The 14,258-nt window shown below is 47.3% G+C and overlaps 36 non-coding genes across 36 annotated transcripts; all 36 read right to left on the bottom strand.

Moving 5' to 3' along the window:
* Positions 1–550: 550 nt before the first annotated feature.
* trnat-ugu (transfer RNA threonine (anticodon UGU)) lies at positions 551–624 on the bottom strand. The gene has a single exon. It is a non-coding gene; the product is annotated as a tRNA-Thr (tRNA).
* A 173-nt stretch (positions 625–797) lies between these two features.
* trnat-agu (transfer RNA threonine (anticodon AGU)) lies at positions 798–871 on the bottom strand. The gene has a single exon. It is a non-coding gene; the product is annotated as a tRNA-Thr (tRNA).
* A 436-nt stretch (positions 872–1,307) lies between these two features.
* Positions 1,308–1,397, bottom strand: trnar-ucu (transfer RNA arginine (anticodon UCU)). Its single transcript is given in 2 exon segments — positions 1,308–1,343; positions 1,361–1,397. It is a non-coding gene; the product is annotated as a tRNA-Arg (tRNA).
* A 183-nt stretch (positions 1,398–1,580) lies between these two features.
* On the bottom strand, positions 1,581–1,654 carry trnat-ugu (transfer RNA threonine (anticodon UGU)). The gene has a single exon. It is a non-coding gene; the product is annotated as a tRNA-Thr (tRNA).
* A 173-nt stretch (positions 1,655–1,827) lies between these two features.
* On the bottom strand, positions 1,828–1,901 carry trnat-cgu (transfer RNA threonine (anticodon CGU)). Its single transcript has one exon. It is a non-coding gene; the product is annotated as a tRNA-Thr (tRNA).
* A 678-nt stretch (positions 1,902–2,579) lies between these two features.
* Positions 2,580–2,653, bottom strand: trnat-ugu (transfer RNA threonine (anticodon UGU)). The gene has a single exon. It is a non-coding gene; the product is annotated as a tRNA-Thr (tRNA).
* A 955-nt stretch (positions 2,654–3,608) lies between these two features.
* On the bottom strand, positions 3,609–3,682 carry trnat-ugu (transfer RNA threonine (anticodon UGU)). Its single transcript has one exon. It is a non-coding gene; the product is annotated as a tRNA-Thr (tRNA).
* A 173-nt stretch (positions 3,683–3,855) lies between these two features.
* Positions 3,856–3,929, bottom strand: trnat-agu (transfer RNA threonine (anticodon AGU)). Its single transcript has one exon. It is a non-coding gene; the product is annotated as a tRNA-Thr (tRNA).
* A 436-nt stretch (positions 3,930–4,365) lies between these two features.
* On the bottom strand, positions 4,366–4,455 carry trnar-ucu (transfer RNA arginine (anticodon UCU)). Its single transcript is given in 2 exon segments — positions 4,366–4,401; positions 4,419–4,455. It is a non-coding gene; the product is annotated as a tRNA-Arg (tRNA).
* A 183-nt stretch (positions 4,456–4,638) lies between these two features.
* Positions 4,639–4,712, bottom strand: trnat-ugu (transfer RNA threonine (anticodon UGU)). The gene has a single exon. It is a non-coding gene; the product is annotated as a tRNA-Thr (tRNA).
* Positions 4,713–4,895: 183 nt separating this feature from the next.
* Positions 4,896–4,969, bottom strand: trnat-ugu (transfer RNA threonine (anticodon UGU)). Its single transcript has one exon. It is a non-coding gene; the product is annotated as a tRNA-Thr (tRNA).
* A 173-nt stretch (positions 4,970–5,142) lies between these two features.
* On the bottom strand, positions 5,143–5,216 carry trnat-agu (transfer RNA threonine (anticodon AGU)). Its single transcript has one exon. It is a non-coding gene; the product is annotated as a tRNA-Thr (tRNA).
* Positions 5,217–5,663: 447 nt separating this feature from the next.
* Positions 5,664–5,753, bottom strand: trnar-ucu (transfer RNA arginine (anticodon UCU)). The gene is given in 2 exon segments: positions 5,664–5,699; positions 5,717–5,753. It is a non-coding gene; the product is annotated as a tRNA-Arg (tRNA).
* Positions 5,754–5,936: 183 nt separating this feature from the next.
* trnat-ugu (transfer RNA threonine (anticodon UGU)) lies at positions 5,937–6,010 on the bottom strand. Its single transcript has one exon. It is a non-coding gene; the product is annotated as a tRNA-Thr (tRNA).
* Positions 6,011–6,183: 173 nt separating this feature from the next.
* Positions 6,184–6,257, bottom strand: trnat-cgu (transfer RNA threonine (anticodon CGU)). Its single transcript has one exon. It is a non-coding gene; the product is annotated as a tRNA-Thr (tRNA).
* Positions 6,258–6,935: 678 nt separating this feature from the next.
* Positions 6,936–7,009, bottom strand: trnat-ugu (transfer RNA threonine (anticodon UGU)). The gene has a single exon. It is a non-coding gene; the product is annotated as a tRNA-Thr (tRNA).
* Positions 7,010–7,182: 173 nt separating this feature from the next.
* Positions 7,183–7,256, bottom strand: trnat-agu (transfer RNA threonine (anticodon AGU)). The gene has a single exon. It is a non-coding gene; the product is annotated as a tRNA-Thr (tRNA).
* Positions 7,257–7,692: 436 nt separating this feature from the next.
* trnar-ucu (transfer RNA arginine (anticodon UCU)) lies at positions 7,693–7,782 on the bottom strand. The gene is given in 2 exon segments: positions 7,693–7,728; positions 7,746–7,782. It is a non-coding gene; the product is annotated as a tRNA-Arg (tRNA).
* A 182-nt stretch (positions 7,783–7,964) lies between these two features.
* Positions 7,965–8,038, bottom strand: trnat-ugu (transfer RNA threonine (anticodon UGU)). Its single transcript has one exon. It is a non-coding gene; the product is annotated as a tRNA-Thr (tRNA).
* A 175-nt stretch (positions 8,039–8,213) lies between these two features.
* On the bottom strand, positions 8,214–8,287 carry trnat-agu (transfer RNA threonine (anticodon AGU)). Its single transcript has one exon. It is a non-coding gene; the product is annotated as a tRNA-Thr (tRNA).
* A 435-nt stretch (positions 8,288–8,722) lies between these two features.
* Positions 8,723–8,812, bottom strand: trnar-ucu (transfer RNA arginine (anticodon UCU)). Its single transcript is given in 2 exon segments — positions 8,723–8,758; positions 8,776–8,812. It is a non-coding gene; the product is annotated as a tRNA-Arg (tRNA).
* A 182-nt stretch (positions 8,813–8,994) lies between these two features.
* trnat-ugu (transfer RNA threonine (anticodon UGU)) lies at positions 8,995–9,068 on the bottom strand. The gene has a single exon. It is a non-coding gene; the product is annotated as a tRNA-Thr (tRNA).
* A 173-nt stretch (positions 9,069–9,241) lies between these two features.
* On the bottom strand, positions 9,242–9,315 carry trnat-agu (transfer RNA threonine (anticodon AGU)). Its single transcript has one exon. It is a non-coding gene; the product is annotated as a tRNA-Thr (tRNA).
* Positions 9,316–9,751: 436 nt separating this feature from the next.
* On the bottom strand, positions 9,752–9,841 carry trnar-ucu (transfer RNA arginine (anticodon UCU)). The gene is given in 2 exon segments: positions 9,752–9,787; positions 9,805–9,841. It is a non-coding gene; the product is annotated as a tRNA-Arg (tRNA).
* Positions 9,842–10,024: 183 nt separating this feature from the next.
* On the bottom strand, positions 10,025–10,098 carry trnat-ugu (transfer RNA threonine (anticodon UGU)). Its single transcript has one exon. It is a non-coding gene; the product is annotated as a tRNA-Thr (tRNA).
* A 183-nt stretch (positions 10,099–10,281) lies between these two features.
* trnat-ugu (transfer RNA threonine (anticodon UGU)) lies at positions 10,282–10,355 on the bottom strand. Its single transcript has one exon. It is a non-coding gene; the product is annotated as a tRNA-Thr (tRNA).
* A 173-nt stretch (positions 10,356–10,528) lies between these two features.
* On the bottom strand, positions 10,529–10,602 carry trnat-agu (transfer RNA threonine (anticodon AGU)). The gene has a single exon. It is a non-coding gene; the product is annotated as a tRNA-Thr (tRNA).
* A 436-nt stretch (positions 10,603–11,038) lies between these two features.
* Positions 11,039–11,128, bottom strand: trnar-ucu (transfer RNA arginine (anticodon UCU)). Its single transcript is given in 2 exon segments — positions 11,039–11,074; positions 11,092–11,128. It is a non-coding gene; the product is annotated as a tRNA-Arg (tRNA).
* Positions 11,129–11,311: 183 nt separating this feature from the next.
* Positions 11,312–11,385, bottom strand: trnat-ugu (transfer RNA threonine (anticodon UGU)). The gene has a single exon. It is a non-coding gene; the product is annotated as a tRNA-Thr (tRNA).
* A 173-nt stretch (positions 11,386–11,558) lies between these two features.
* trnat-cgu (transfer RNA threonine (anticodon CGU)) lies at positions 11,559–11,632 on the bottom strand. The gene has a single exon. It is a non-coding gene; the product is annotated as a tRNA-Thr (tRNA).
* Positions 11,633–12,310: 678 nt separating this feature from the next.
* Positions 12,311–12,384, bottom strand: trnat-ugu (transfer RNA threonine (anticodon UGU)). The gene has a single exon. It is a non-coding gene; the product is annotated as a tRNA-Thr (tRNA).
* A 173-nt stretch (positions 12,385–12,557) lies between these two features.
* trnat-agu (transfer RNA threonine (anticodon AGU)) lies at positions 12,558–12,631 on the bottom strand. The gene has a single exon. It is a non-coding gene; the product is annotated as a tRNA-Thr (tRNA).
* Positions 12,632–13,067: 436 nt separating this feature from the next.
* On the bottom strand, positions 13,068–13,157 carry trnar-ucu (transfer RNA arginine (anticodon UCU)). The gene is given in 2 exon segments: positions 13,068–13,103; positions 13,121–13,157. It is a non-coding gene; the product is annotated as a tRNA-Arg (tRNA).
* Positions 13,158–13,339: 182 nt separating this feature from the next.
* On the bottom strand, positions 13,340–13,413 carry trnat-ugu (transfer RNA threonine (anticodon UGU)). The gene has a single exon. It is a non-coding gene; the product is annotated as a tRNA-Thr (tRNA).
* A 174-nt stretch (positions 13,414–13,587) lies between these two features.
* On the bottom strand, positions 13,588–13,661 carry trnat-agu (transfer RNA threonine (anticodon AGU)). Its single transcript has one exon. It is a non-coding gene; the product is annotated as a tRNA-Thr (tRNA).
* Positions 13,662–14,089: 428 nt separating this feature from the next.
* Positions 14,090–14,179, bottom strand: trnar-ucu (transfer RNA arginine (anticodon UCU)). The gene is given in 2 exon segments: positions 14,090–14,125; positions 14,143–14,179. It is a non-coding gene; the product is annotated as a tRNA-Arg (tRNA).
* Positions 14,180–14,258: the final 79 nt, after the last annotated feature.

Here is a 14,258-nt window from a genome sequence, read left to right as displayed (position 1 = left end):
ATGGAGCTCCATTCACAAGAGCTGCAAAGACCATCTAAGCAGCGGGAAGAGAAAGGAAGTCTGGCACCACTCTGTGGTGACTGCCAGTCCTTGTGTGCAAGAGCCAAGAGGTTTTGGTAAGCAAATGTAGTAGTAAACAAAACAGACAACATTTTGAAGCCTTTCAACTACATTGACATTATTTGAAATGAACACGTTGAGAACAAGAGGCCTCAAAAGCTTTCTGTTAACTGAGGGCAACACTGTACAGTATGGGGTTGACAAAAGGGCTAAAGGTACGGCTCTGTTTGGACTCGAACCCACAACCTTTGAATATCCTCATTTTGCAATCTAGAAGTCCAATGCGCTATCCATTGCGCCACAGAGCCCACATGATTATGTGGTTGGGCCACTTGATGGTTTTTCATCTGGGCATTTCCAACACTGTAATGCTTTTCACTCTGCGGGCAGAAAAGACAGGTGCTCTAGCCTCTGCACAATTTAAACTGGATTCAAGGTCTCAAGGCTCTCTGTCCAAGAACAATCCCAAAGAGCAAAGTTAGCTGGATAGAGGCACCGCTGGGATTCGAACCCAGGATCTCCTGTTTACAAGACAGGCGCTTTGACCAACTAAGCCACGGCGCCTTGATGCTATGATTTGTTATCTTGGGACACTGTCCTTCAACAACAGCTCAGGGATGGTTTGCAAGTGGAAGCAATTGCAAAGGAAGCCTCAGTTTCACCGTTTGTGGTCAGTTCTCAGAAAAGCAAAGAATTGCGAGGGTTCAAGGCCTTGCGAAACAGAAGGGCACAGTCAAAGGCACCGCTGGGATTCGAACCCAGGATCTCCTGTTTACTAGACAGGCGCTTTAACCAACTAAGCCACAGCGCCTGCCAGCCTGTGCACAAAAAAAGATGCAAATCGTGGACCAGGCCTTGGACAGCATAAACTAGTTTGTTGACAACTGCGTGGGGGGTGGCCAGCCAGCCTCTGTGATTATTGGCCAACCATGTTCAGCTGGACTCCTAGAACCCACATCAAACATGTTTATGAAGCTCCATTCACAAGAGCTGCAAAGACCATCTAAGCAGCGGGAAGAGAAAGGAAGTCTGGCACCACTCTGTGGTGACTGCCAGTCCTTGTGTGCAAGAGCCAAGAGGTTTTGGTAAGCAAATGTAGTAGTAAACAAAACAGACAACATTTTGAAGCCTTTCAACTACATTGACATTATTTGAAATGAACACGTTGAGAACAAGAGGCCTCAAAAGCTTTCTGTTAACTGAGGGCAACACTGTACAGTATGGGGTTGACAAAAGGGCTAAAGGTACGACTCTGGTGGGACTCGAACCCACAACCTTTGAATGTCCTCATTTTGCAATCTAGAAGTCCAATGCACTATCCATTGCGCCACAGAGCCCACATGATTATGTGGTTGGGCCACTTGATGGTTTTTCATCTGGGCATTTCCAACACTGTAATGCTTTTCACTCTTCGGGCAGAAAAGACAGGTGCTCTAGCCTCTGCACAAATTTAAACTGGATTCAAGGTCTCAAGGCTCTCTGTCCAAGAACAATCCCAAAGAGCAAAGTCAGCTGGATAGAGGCACCGCTGGGATTCGAACACAGGATCTCCTGTTTACAAGACAGGCGCTTTGACCAACTAAGCCACGGCGCCTTGATGCTATGATTTGTTATCTTGGGACACTGTCCTTCAACAACAGCTCAGGGATGGTTTGCAAGTGGAAACAATTGCAAAGGAAGCCTCAGTTTCACAGTTTGTGGTCAGTTCTCAGAAAAGCAAAGAATTGCGAGGGTTCAAGGCCTTGCGAAACAGAAGGGCACAGTCAAAGGCACCGCTGGGATTCGAACCCAGGATCTCCTGTTTACGAGACAGGCGCTTTAACCAACTAAGCCACAGCGCCTGCCAGCATGTGCACAAAAAAGATGCAAATCGTGGACCAGGCCTTGGACAGCATAAACTATGGGGTGGCCAGCCAGCCTCTGTGATTATTGGCCAACCATGTTCAGTTGGACTCCTAGAACCCACAACAAACATGTTTATGGAGCTCCATTCACAACAGCTGCAAAGACCATCTAAGCAGCGGGAAGAGAAAGGAAGTCTGGCACCACTCTGTGGTGACTGCCAGTCCATGTGTGCAAGAGCCAAGAGGTTTTGGTAAGCAAATGTAGTAGTAAACAAAACAGACAACATTTTGAAGCCTTTCAACTACATTGACATTATTTGAAATGAACACGTTGAAAACAAGAGGCCTCAAAAGCTTTCTGTTAACTGAGGGCAACACTGTACAGTATGGGGTTGACAAAAGGGCTAAAGGTACGACTCGAACCCACAACCTTTGAATGTCCTCATTTTGCAATCTAGAAGTCCAATGCGCTATCCATTGCGCCACAGAGCCCACATGATTATGTGGTTGGGCCACTTGATGGTTTTTCATCTGGGCATTTCCAAACATTGTAATGCTTTTCACTCTGCGGGCAGAAAAGACAGGTGCTCTAGCCTCAGCACAATTTAAACTGGATTCAAGGTCTCAAGGCTCTCTGTCCAAGAACAATCCCAAAGAGCAAAGTTAGCTGGATAGAGGCACCGCTGGGATTCGAACCCAGGATCTCCTGTTTACAAGACAGGCGCTTTGACCAACTAAGCCACAGCGCCTTGATGCTATGATTTGTTATCTTGGGACACTGTCCTTCAACAACAGCTCAGGGATGGTTTGCAAGTGGAAAAAAATTGCAAAGGAAGCCTCAGTTTCACCGTTTGTGGTCAGTTCTCAGAAAAGCAAAGAATTGCGAGGGTTCAAGGCCTTGCAAAACAGAAGGGCACAGTCAAAGGCACCGCTAGGATTCGAAGCCAGGATCTCCTGTTTACTAGACAGGCGCTTTAACCAACTAACCCACAGCGCCCGCCAGCCTGTGCACAAAAAAGATGCAAATCGTGGACCAGGCCTTGGACAGCATAAACTAGTTTGTTGACAACTGCGTGGGGGGTGGCCAGCCAGCCTCTGTGATTATTGGCCAACCATGTTCAGCTGGACTCCTAGAACCCACATCAAACATGTTTATGGAGCTCCATTCACAAGAGCTGCAAAGACCATCTAAGCAGCGGGAAGAGAAAGGAAGTCTGGCACCACTCTGTGGTGACTGCCAGTCCTTGTGTGCAAGAGCCAAGAGGTTTTGGTAAGCAAATGTAGTAGTAAACAAAACAGACAACATTTTGAAGCCTTTCAACTACATTGACATTATTTGAAATGAACACGTTGAGAACAAGAGGCCTCAAAAGCTTTCTGTTAACTGAGGGCAACACTGTACAGTATGGGGTTGACAAAAGGGCTAAAGGTACGGCTCTGTTTGGACTCGAACCCACAACCTTTGAATATCCTCATTTTGCAATCTAGAAGTCCAATGCGCTATCCATTGCGCCACAGAGCCCACATGATTATGTGGTTGGGCCACTTGATGGTTTTTCATCTGGGCATTTCCAACACTGTAATGCTTTTCACTCTGCGGGCAGAAAAGACAGGTGCTCTAGCCTCTGCACAATTTAAACTGGATTCAAGGTCTCAAGGCTCTCTGTCCAAGAACAATCCCAAAGAGCAAAGTTAGCTGGATAGAGGCACCGCTGGGATTCGAACCCAGGATCTCCTGTTTACAAGACAGGCGCTTTGACCAACTAAGCCACGGCGCCTTGATGCTATGATTTGTTATCTTGGGACACTGTCCTTCAACAACAGCTCAGGGATGGTTTGCAAGTGGAAGCAATTGCAAAGGAAGCCTCAGTTTCACCGTTTGTGGTCAGTTCTCAGAAAAGCAAAGAATTGCGAGGGTTCAAGGCCTTGCGAAACAGAAGGGCACAGTCAAAGGCACCGCTGGGATTCGAACCCAGGATCTCCTGTTTACTAGACAGGCGCTTTAACCAACTAAGCCACAGCGCCTGCCAGCCTGTGCACAAAAAAAGATGCAAATCGTGGACCAGGCCTTGGACAGCATAAACTAGTTTGTTGACAACTGCGTGGGGGGTGGCCAGCCAGCCTCTGTGATTATTGGCCAACCATGTTCAGCTGGACTCCTAGAACCCACATCAAACATGTTTATGAAGCTCCATTCACAAGAGCTGCAAAGACCATCTAAGCAGCGGGAAGAGAAAGGAAGTCTGGCACCACTCTGTGGTGACTGCCAGTCCTTGTGTGCAAGAGCCAAGAGGTTTTGGTAAGCAAATGTAGTAGTAAACAAAACAGACAACATTTTGAAGCCTTTCAACTACATTGACATTATTTGAAATGAACACGTTGAGAACAAGAGGCCTCAAAAGCTTTCTGTTAACTGAGGGCAACACTGTACAGTATGGGGTTGACAAAAGGGCTAAAGGTACGACTCTGGTGGGACTCGAACCCACAACCTTTGAATGTCCTCATTTTGCAATCTAGAAGTCCAATGCACTATCCATTGCGCCACAGAGCCCACATGATTATGTGGTTGGGCCACTTGATGGTTTTTCATCTGGGCATTTCCAACACTGTAATGCTTTTCACTCTTCGGGCAGAAAAGACAGGTGCTCTAGCCTCTGCACAAATTTAAACTGGATTCAAGGTCTCAAGGCTCTCTGTCCAAGAACAATCCCAAAGAGCAAAGTCAGCTGGATAGAGGCACCGCTGGGATTCGAACACAGGATCTCCTGTTTACAAGACAGGCGCTTTGACCAACTAAGCCACGGCGCCTTGATGCTATGATTTGTTATCTTGGGACACTGTCCTTCAACTGGGCATTTCCAACACTGTAATGCTTTTCACTCTGCGGGCAGAAAAGACAGGTGCTCTAGCCTCTGCACAATTTAAACTGGATTCAAGGTCTCAAGGCTCTCTGTCCAAGAACAATCCCAAAGAGCAAAGTTAGCTGGACAGAGGCACCGCTGGGATTCGAACCCAGGATCTCCTGTTTACAAGACAGGCGCTTTGACCAACTAAGCCACGGCGCCTTGATGCTGTGATTTGTTATCTTGGGACACTGTCCTTCAACAACAGCTCGGGGATGGTTTGCAAGTGGAAGCAATTGCAAAGGAAGCCTCAGTTTCACCGTTTGTGGTCAGTTCTCAGAAAAGCAAAGAATTGCGAGGGTTCAAGGCCTTGCGAAACAGAAGGGCACAGTCAAAGGCACCGCTGGGATTCGAACCCAGGATCTCCTGTTTACTAGACAGGCGCTTTAACCAACTACGCCACAGCGCCTGCCAGCCTGTGCACAAAAAAAGATGCAAATCGTGGACAAGGCCTTGGACAGCATAAACTAGTTTGTTGACAATTGCGTGGGGGGTGGCCAGCCAGCCTCTGTGATTATTGGCCAACCATGTTCAGCTGGACTCCTAGAACCCACATCAAACATGTTTATGGAGCTCCATTCACAAGAGCTGCAAAGACCATCTAAGCAGCGGGAAGAGAAAGGAAGTCTGGCACCACTCTGTGGTGACTGCCAGTCCTTGTGTGCAAGAGCCAAGAGGTTTTGGTAAGCAAATGTAGTAGTAAACAAAACAGACAACATTTTGAAGCCTTTCAACTACATTGACATTATTTGAAATGAACACGTTGAGAACAAGAGGCCTCAAAAGCTTTCTGTTAACTGAGGGCAACACTGTACAGTATGGGGTTGACAAAAGGGCTAAAGGTACGACTCTGGTGGGACTCTGGTGGGACTCGAACCCACAACCTTTGAATGTCCTCATTTTGCAATCTAGAAGTCCAATGCACTATCCATTGCGCCACAGAGCCCACATGATTATGTGGTTGGGCCACTTGATGGTTTTTCATCTGGGCATTTCCAACACTGTAATGCTTTTCACTCTTCGGGCAGAAAAGACAGGTGCTCTAGCCTCTGCACAAATTTAAACTGGATTCAAGGTCTCAAGGCTCTCTGTCCAAGAACAATCCCAAAGAGCAAAGTCAGCTGGATAGAGGCACCGCTGGGATTCGAACACAGGATCTCCTGTTTACAAGACAGGCGCTTTGACCAACTAAGCCACGGCGCCTTGATGCTATGATTTGTTATCTTGGGACACTGTCCTTCAACAACAGCTCAGGGATGGTTTGCAAGTGGAAACAATTGCAAAGGAAGCCTCAGTTTCACAGTTTGTGGTCAGTTCTCAGAAAAGCAAAGAATTGCGAGGGTTCAAGGCCTTGCGAAACAGAAGGGCACAGTCAAAGGCACCGCTGGGATTCGAACCCAGGATCTCCTGTTTACGAGACAGGCGCTTTAACCAACTAAGCCACAGCGCCTGCCAGCATGTGCACAAAAAAGATGCAAATCGTGGACCAGGCCTTGGACAGCATAAACTATGGGGTGGCCAGCCAGCCTCTGTGATTATTGGCCAACCATGTTCAGTTGGACTCCTAGAACCCACAACAAACATGTTTATGGAGCTCCATTCACAACAGCTGCAAAGACCATCTAAGCAGCGGGAAGAGAAAGGAAGTCTGGCACCACTCTGTGGTGACTGCCAGTCCATGTGTGCAAGAGCCAAGAGGTTTTGGTAAGCAAATGTAGTAGTAAACAAAACAGACAACATTTTGAAGCCTTTCAACTACATTGACATTATTTGAAATGAACACGTTGAAAACAAGAGGCCTCAAAAGCTTTCTGTTAACTGAGGGCAACACTGTACAGTATGGGGTTGACAAAAGGGCTAAAGGAACGACTCGAACCCACAACCTTTGAATGTCCTCATTTTGCAATCTAGAAGTCCAATGCGCTATCCATTGCGCCACAGAGCCCACATGATTATGTGGTTGGGCCACTTGATGGTTTTTCATCTGGGCATTTCCAAACATTGTAATGCTTTTCACTCTGCGGGCAGAAAAGACAGGTGCTCTAGCCTCAGCACAATTTAAACTGGATTCAAGGTCTCAAGGCTCTCTGTCCAAGAACAATCCCAAAGAGCAAAGTTAGCTGGATAGAGGCACCGCTGGGATTCGAACCCAGGATCTCCTGTTTACAAGACAGGCGCTTTGACCAACTAAGCCACGGCGCCTTGATGCTATGATTTGTTATCTTGGGACACTGTCCTTCAACAACAGCTCAGGGATGGTTTGCAAGTGGAAGCAATTGCAAAGGAAGCCTCAGTTTCACCGTTTGTGGTCAGTTCTCAGAAAAGCAAAGAATTGCGAGGGTTCAAGGCCTTGCGAAACAGAAGGGCACAGTCAAAGGCACCGCTGGGATTCGAACCCAGGATCTCCTGTTTACTAGACAGGCGCTTTAACCAACTAAGCCACAGCGCCTGCCAGCCTGTGCACAAAAAAAGATGCAAATCGTGGACCAGGACTTGGACAGCATAAACTAGTTTGTTGACAACTGCGTGGGGGGTGGCCAGCCAGCCTCTGTGATTATTGGCCAACCATGTTCAGCTGGACTCCTAGAACCCACATCAAACATGTTTATGGAGCTCCATTCACAAGAGCTGCAAAGACCATCTAAGCAGCGGGAAGAGAAAGGAAGTCTGGCACCACTCTGTGGTGACTGCCAGTCCTTGTGTGCAAGAGCCAAGAGGTTTTGGTAAGCAAATGTAGTAGTAAACAAAACAGACAACATTTTGAAGCCTTTCAACTACATTGACATTATTTGAAATGAACACGTTGAGAACAAGAGGCCTCAAAAGCTTTCTGTTAACTGAGGGCAACACTGTACAGTATGGGGTTGACAAAAGGGCTAAAGGTACGACTCTGGTGGGACTCAAACCCACAACCTTTGAATGTCCTCATTTTGCAATCTAGAAGTCCAATGCGCTATCTATTGCGCCACAGAGCCCACATGATTATGTGGTTGGGCCACTTGATGGTTTTTCATCTGGGCATTTCCAACACTGTAATGCTTTTCACTCTGCGGGCAGAAAAGACAGGTGCTCTAGCCTCTGCACAATTTAAACTGGATTCAAGGTCTCAAGGCTCTCTGTCCAAGAACAATCCCAAAGAGCAAAGTCAGCTGGATAGAGGCACCGCTGGGATTCGAACCCAGGATCTCCTGTTTACAAGACAGGCGCTTTGACCAACTAAGCCACAGCGCCTTGATGCTATGATTAGTTATCTTGGGACACTGTCCTTCAACAACAGCTCAGGGATGGTTTGCAAGTGGAAAAAAAATTGCAAAGCAAGCCTCAGTTTCACCGTTTGTGGTCAGTTCTCAGAAAAGCAAAGAATTGCGAGGGTTCAAGGCCTTGCAAAACAGAAGGGCACAGTCAAAGGCACCGCTAGGATTCGAAGCCAGGATCTCCTGTTTACTAGACAGGCGCTTTAACCAACTAAGCCACAGCGCCCGCCAGCCTGTGCACAAAAAAGATGCAAATCGTGGACCAGGCCTTGGACAGCATAAACTAGTTTGTTGACAACTGCGTGGGGGGTGGCCAGCCAGCCTCTGTGATTATTGGCCAACCATGTTCAGCTGGACTCCTAGAACCCACATCAAACATGTTTATGGAGCTCCATTCACAAGAGCTACAAAGACCATCTAAGCAGCGGGAAGAGAAAGGAAGTCTGGCACCACTCTGTGGTGACTGCCAGTCCTTGTGTGCAAGAGCCAAGAGGTTTTGGTAAGCAAATGTAGTAGTAAACAAAACAGACAACATTTTGAAGCCTTTCAACTACATTGACATTATTTGAAATGAACACGTTGAGAACAAGAGGCCTCAAAAGCTTTCTGTTAACTGAGGGCAACACTGTACAGTATGGGGTTGACAAAAGGGCTAAAGGTACGACTCTGGTGGGACTCGAACCCACAACCTTTGAATGTCCTCATTTTGCAATCTAGAAGTCCAATGCGCTATCCATTGCGCCACAGAGCCCACATGATTATGTGGTTGGGCCACTTGATGGTTTTTCATCTGGGCATTTCCAACACTGTAATGCTTTTCACTCTGCGGGCAGAAAAGACAGGTGCTCTAGCCTCTGCACAATTTAAACTGGATTCAAGGTCTCAAGGCTCTCTGTCCAAGAACAATCCCAAAGAGCAAAGTTAGCTGGATAGAGGCACCGCTGGGATTCGAACCCAGGATCTCCTGTTTACAAGACAGGCGCTTTGACCAACTAAGCCACGGCGCCTTGATGCTATGATTTGTTATCTTGGGACACTGTCCTTCAACAACAGCTCAGGGATGGTTTGCAAGTGGAAGCAATTGCAAAGGAAGCCTCAGTTTCACCGTTTGTGGTCAGTTCTCAGAAAAGCAAAGAATTGCGAGGGTTCAAGGCCTTGCGAAACAGAAGGGCACAGTCAAAGGCACCGCTGGGATTCGAACCCAGGATCTCCTGTTTACTAGACAGGCGCTTTAACCAACTAAGCCACAGCGCCTGCCAGCCTGTGCACAAAAAAAGATGCAAATCGTGGACCAGGCCTTGGACAGCATAAACTAGTTTGTTGACAACTGCGTGGGGGGTGGCCAGCCAGCCTCTGTGATTATTGGCCAACCATGTTCAGCTGGACTCCTAGAACCCACATCAAACATGTTTATGGAGCTCCATTCACAAGAGCTGCAAAGACCATCTAAGCAGCGGGAAGAGAAAGGAAGTCTGGCACCACTCTGTGGTGACTGCCAGTCCTTGTGTGCAAGAGCCAAGAGGTTTTGGTAAGCAAATGTAGTAGTAAACAAAACAGACAACATTTTGAAGCCTTTCAACTACATTGACATTATTTGAAATGAACACGTTGAGAACAAGAGGCCTCAAAAGCTTTCTGTTAACTGAGGGCAACACTGTACAGTATGGGGTTGACAAAAGGGCTAAAGGTACGACTCTGGTGGGACTCGAACCCACAACCTTTGAATGTCCTCATTTTGCAATCTAGAAGTCCAATGCACTATCCATTGCGCCACAGAGCCCACATGATTATGTGGTTGGGCCACTTGATGGTTTTTCATCTGGGCATTTCCAACACTGTAATGCTTTTCACTCTTCGGGCAGAAAAGACAGGTGCTCTAGCCTCTGCACAAATTTAAACTGGATTCAAGGTCTCAAGGCTCTCTGTCCAAGAACAATCCCAAAGAGCAAAGTCAGCTGGATAGAGGCACCGCTGGGATTCGAACACAGGATCTCCTGTTTACAAGACAGGCGCTTTGACCAACTAAGCCACGGCGCCTTGATGCTATGATTTGTTATCTTGGGACACTGTCCTTCAACTGGGCATTTCCAACACTGTAATGCTTTTCACTCTGCGGGCAGAAAAGACAGGTGCTCTAGCCTCTGCACAATTTAAACTGGATTCAAGGTCTCAAGGCTCTCTGTCCAAGAACAATCCCAAAGAGCAAAGTTAGCTGGACAGAGGCACCGCTGGGATTCGAACCCAGGATCTCCTGTTTACAAGACAGGCGCTTTGACCAACTAAGCCACGGCGCCTTGATGCTGTGATTTGTTATCTTGGGACACTGTCCTTCAACAACAGCTCGGGGATGGTTTGCAAGTGGAAGCAATTGCAAAGGAAGCCTCAGTTTCACCGTTTGTGGTCAGTTCTCAGAAAAGCAAAGAATTGCGAGGGTTCAAGGCCTTGCGAAACAGAAGGGCACAGTCAAAGGCACCGCTGGGATTCGAACCCAGGATCTCCTGTTTACTAGACAGGCGCTTTAACCAACTACGCCACAGCGCCTGCCAGCCTGTGCACAAAAAAAGATGCAAATCGTGGACAAGGCCTTGGACAGCATAAACTAGTTTGTTGACAATTGCGTGGGGGGTGGCCAGCCAGCCTCTGTGATTATTGGCCAACCATGTTCAGCTGGACTCCTAGAACCCACATCAAACATGTTTATGGAGCTCCATTCACAAGAGCTGCAAAGACCATCTAAGCAGCGGGAAGAGAAAGGAAGTCTGGCACCACTCTGTGGTGACTGCCAGTCCTTGTGTGCAAGAGCCAAGAGGTTTTGGTAAGCAAATGTAGTAGTAAACAAAACAGACAACATTTTGAAGCCTTTCAACTACATTGACATTATTTGAAATGAACACGTTGAGAACAAGAGGCCTCAAAAGCTTTCTGTTAACTGAGGGCAACACTGTACAGTATGGGGTTGACAAAAGGGCTAAAGGTACGACTCTGGTGGGACTCGAACCCACAACCTTTGAATGTCCTCATTTTGCAATCTAGAAGTCCAATGCACTATCCATTGCGCCACAGAGCCCACATGATTATGTGGTTGGGCCACTTGATGGTTTTTCATCTGGGCATTTCCAACACTGTAATGCTTTTCACTCTTCGGGCAGAAAAGACAGGTGCTCTAGCCTCTGCACAAATTTAAACTGGATTCAAGGTCTCAAGGCTCTCTGTCCAAGAACAATCCCAAAGAGCAAAGTCAGCTGGATAGAGGCACCGCTGGGATTCGAACACAGGATCTCCTGTTTACAAGACAGGCGCTTTGACCAACTAAGCCACGGCGCCTTGATGCTATGATTTGTTATCTTGGGACACTGTCCTTCAACAACAGCTCAGGGATGGTTTGCAAGTGGAAACAATTGCAAAGGAAGCCTCAGTTTCACAGTTTGTGGTCAGTTCTCAGAAAAGCAAAGAATTGCGAGGGTTCAAGGCCTTGCGAAACAGAAGGGCACAGTCAAAGGCACCGCTGGGATTCGAACCCAGGATCTCCTGTTTACGAGACAGGCGCTTTAACCAACTAAGCCACAGCGCCTGCCAGCATGTGCACAAAAAAGATGCAAATCGTGGACCAGGCCTTGGACAGCATAAACTATGGGGTGGCCAGCCAGCCTCTGTGATTATTGGCCAACCATGTTCAGTTGGACTCCTAGAACCCACAACAAACATGTTTATGGAGCTCCATTCACAACAGCTGCAAAGACCATCTAAGCAGCGGGAAGAGAAAGGAAGTCTGGCACCACTCTGTGGTGACTGCCAGTCCATGTGTGCAAGAGCCAAGAGGTTTTGGTAAGCAAATGTAGTAGTAAACAAAACAGACAACATTTTGAAGCCTTTCAACTACATTGACATTATTTGAAATGAACACGTTGAAAACAAGAGGCCTCAAAAGCTTTCTGTTAACTGAGGGCAACACTGTACAGTATGGGGTTGACAAAAGGGCTAAAGGTACGACTCGAACCCACAACCTTTGAATGTCCTCATTTTGCAATCTAGAAGTCCAATGCGCTATCCATTGCGCCACAGAGCCCACATGATTATGTGGTTGGGCCACTTGATGGTTTTTCATCTGGGCATTTCCAAACATTGTAATGCTTTTCACTCTGCGGGCAGAAAAGACAGGTGCTCTAGCCTCAGCACAATTTAAACTGGATTCAAGGTCTCAAGGCTCTCTGTCCAAGAACAATCCCAAAGAGCAAAGTTAGCTGGATAGAGGCACCGCTGGGATTCGAACCCAGGATCTCCTGTTTACAAGACAGGCGCTTTGACCAACTAAGCCACGGCGCCTTGATGCTATGATTTGTTATCTTGGGACACTGTCCTTCAACAACAGCTCAGGGATGGTTTGCAAGTGGAAGCAATTGCAAAGGAAGCCTCAGTTTCACCGTTTGTGGTCAGTTCTCAGAAAAGCAAAGAATTGCGAGGGTTCAAGGCCTTGCGAAACAGAAGGGCACAGTCAAAGGCACCGCTGGGATTCGAACCCAGGATCTCCTGTTTACTAGACAGGCACTTTAACCAACTAAGCCACAGCGCCTGCCAGCCTGTGCACAAAAAAAGATGCAAATCGTGGACCAGGACTTGGACAGCATAAACTAGTTTGTTGACAACTGCGTGGGGGGTGGCCAGCCAGCCTCTGTGATTATTGGCCAACCATGTTCAGCTGGACTCCTAGAACCCACATCAAACATGTTTATGGAGCTCCATTCACAAGAGCTGCAAAGACCATCTAAGCAGCGGGAAGAGAAAGGAAGTCTGGCACCACTCTGTGGTGACTGCCAGTCCTTGTGTGCAAGAGCCAAGAGGTTTTGGTAAGCAAATGTAGTAGTAAACAAAACAGACAACATTTTGAAGCCTTTCAACTACATTGACATTATTTGAAATGAACACGTTGAGAACAAGAGGCCTCAAAAGCTTTCTGTTAACTGAGGGCAACACTGTACAGTATGGGGTTGACAAAAGGGCTAAAGGTACGACTCTGGTGGGACTCAAACCCACAACCTTTGAATGTCCTCATTTTGCAATCTAGAAGTCCAATGCGCTATCTATTGCGCCACAGAGCCCACATGATTATGTGGTTGGGCCACTTGATGGTTTTTCATCTGGGCATTTCCAACACTGTAATGCTTTTCACTCTGCGGGCAGAAAAGACAGGTGCTCTAGCCTCTGCACAATTTAAACTGGATTCAAGGTCTCAAGGCTCTCTGTCCAAGAACAATCGCAAAGAGCAAAGTCAGCTGGATAGAGGCACCGCTGGGATTCGAACCCAGGATCTCCTGTTTACAAGACAGGCGCTTTGACCAACTAAGCCACAGCGCCTTGATGCTATGATTTGTTATCTTGGGACACTGTCCTTCAACAACAGCTCAGGGATGGTTTGCAAGTGGAAAAAAATTGCAAAGCAAGCCTCAGTTTCACCCTTTGTGGTCAGTTCTCAGAAAAGCAAAGAATTGCGAGGGTTCAAGGCCTTGCAAAACAGAAGGGCACAGTCAAAGGCACCGCTAGGATTCGAAGCCAGGATCTCCTGTTTACTAGACAGGCGCTTTAACCAACTAAGCCACAGCGCCCGCCAGCCTGTGCACAAAAAAGATGCAAATCGTGGACCAGGCCTTGGACAGCATAAACTAGTTTGTTGACAACTGCGTGGGGGGTGGCCAGCCAGCCTCTGTGATTATTGGCCAACCATGTTCAGCTGGACTCCCACATCAAACATGTTTATGGAGCTCCATTCACAAGAGCTACAAAGACCATCTAAGCAGCGGGAAGAGAAAGGAAGTCTGGCACCACTCTGTGGTGACTGCCAGTCCTTGTGTGCAAGAGCCAAGAGGTTTTGGTAAGCAAATGTAGTAGTAAACAAAACAGACAACATTTTGAAGCCTTTCAACTACATTGACATTATTTGAAATGAACACGTTGAGAACAAGAGGCCTCAAAAGCTTTCTGTTAACTGAGGGCAACACTGTACAGTATGGGGTTGACAAAAGGGCTAAAGGTACGACTCTGGTGGGACTCGAACCCACAACCTTTGAATGTCCTCATTTTGCAATCTAGAAGTCCAATGCGCTATCCATTGCGCCACAGAGCCCACATGATTATGTGGTTGGGCCACTTGATGGTTTTTCATCTGGGCATTTACAACACTGTAATGCTTTTCACTCTGCGGG

The sequence above is a fragment of the Pimephales promelas genome, chromosome 16 (assembly GCF_988280905.1).
Source record: "Pimephales promelas chromosome 16, fPimPro1.hap1.1, whole genome shotgun sequence".
In the NCBI taxonomy this organism is placed as follows: domain Eukaryota; kingdom Metazoa; phylum Chordata; class Actinopteri; order Cypriniformes; family Leuciscidae; genus Pimephales; species Pimephales promelas.
This window is presented reverse-complemented; position numbering and strand designations above follow the sequence as displayed.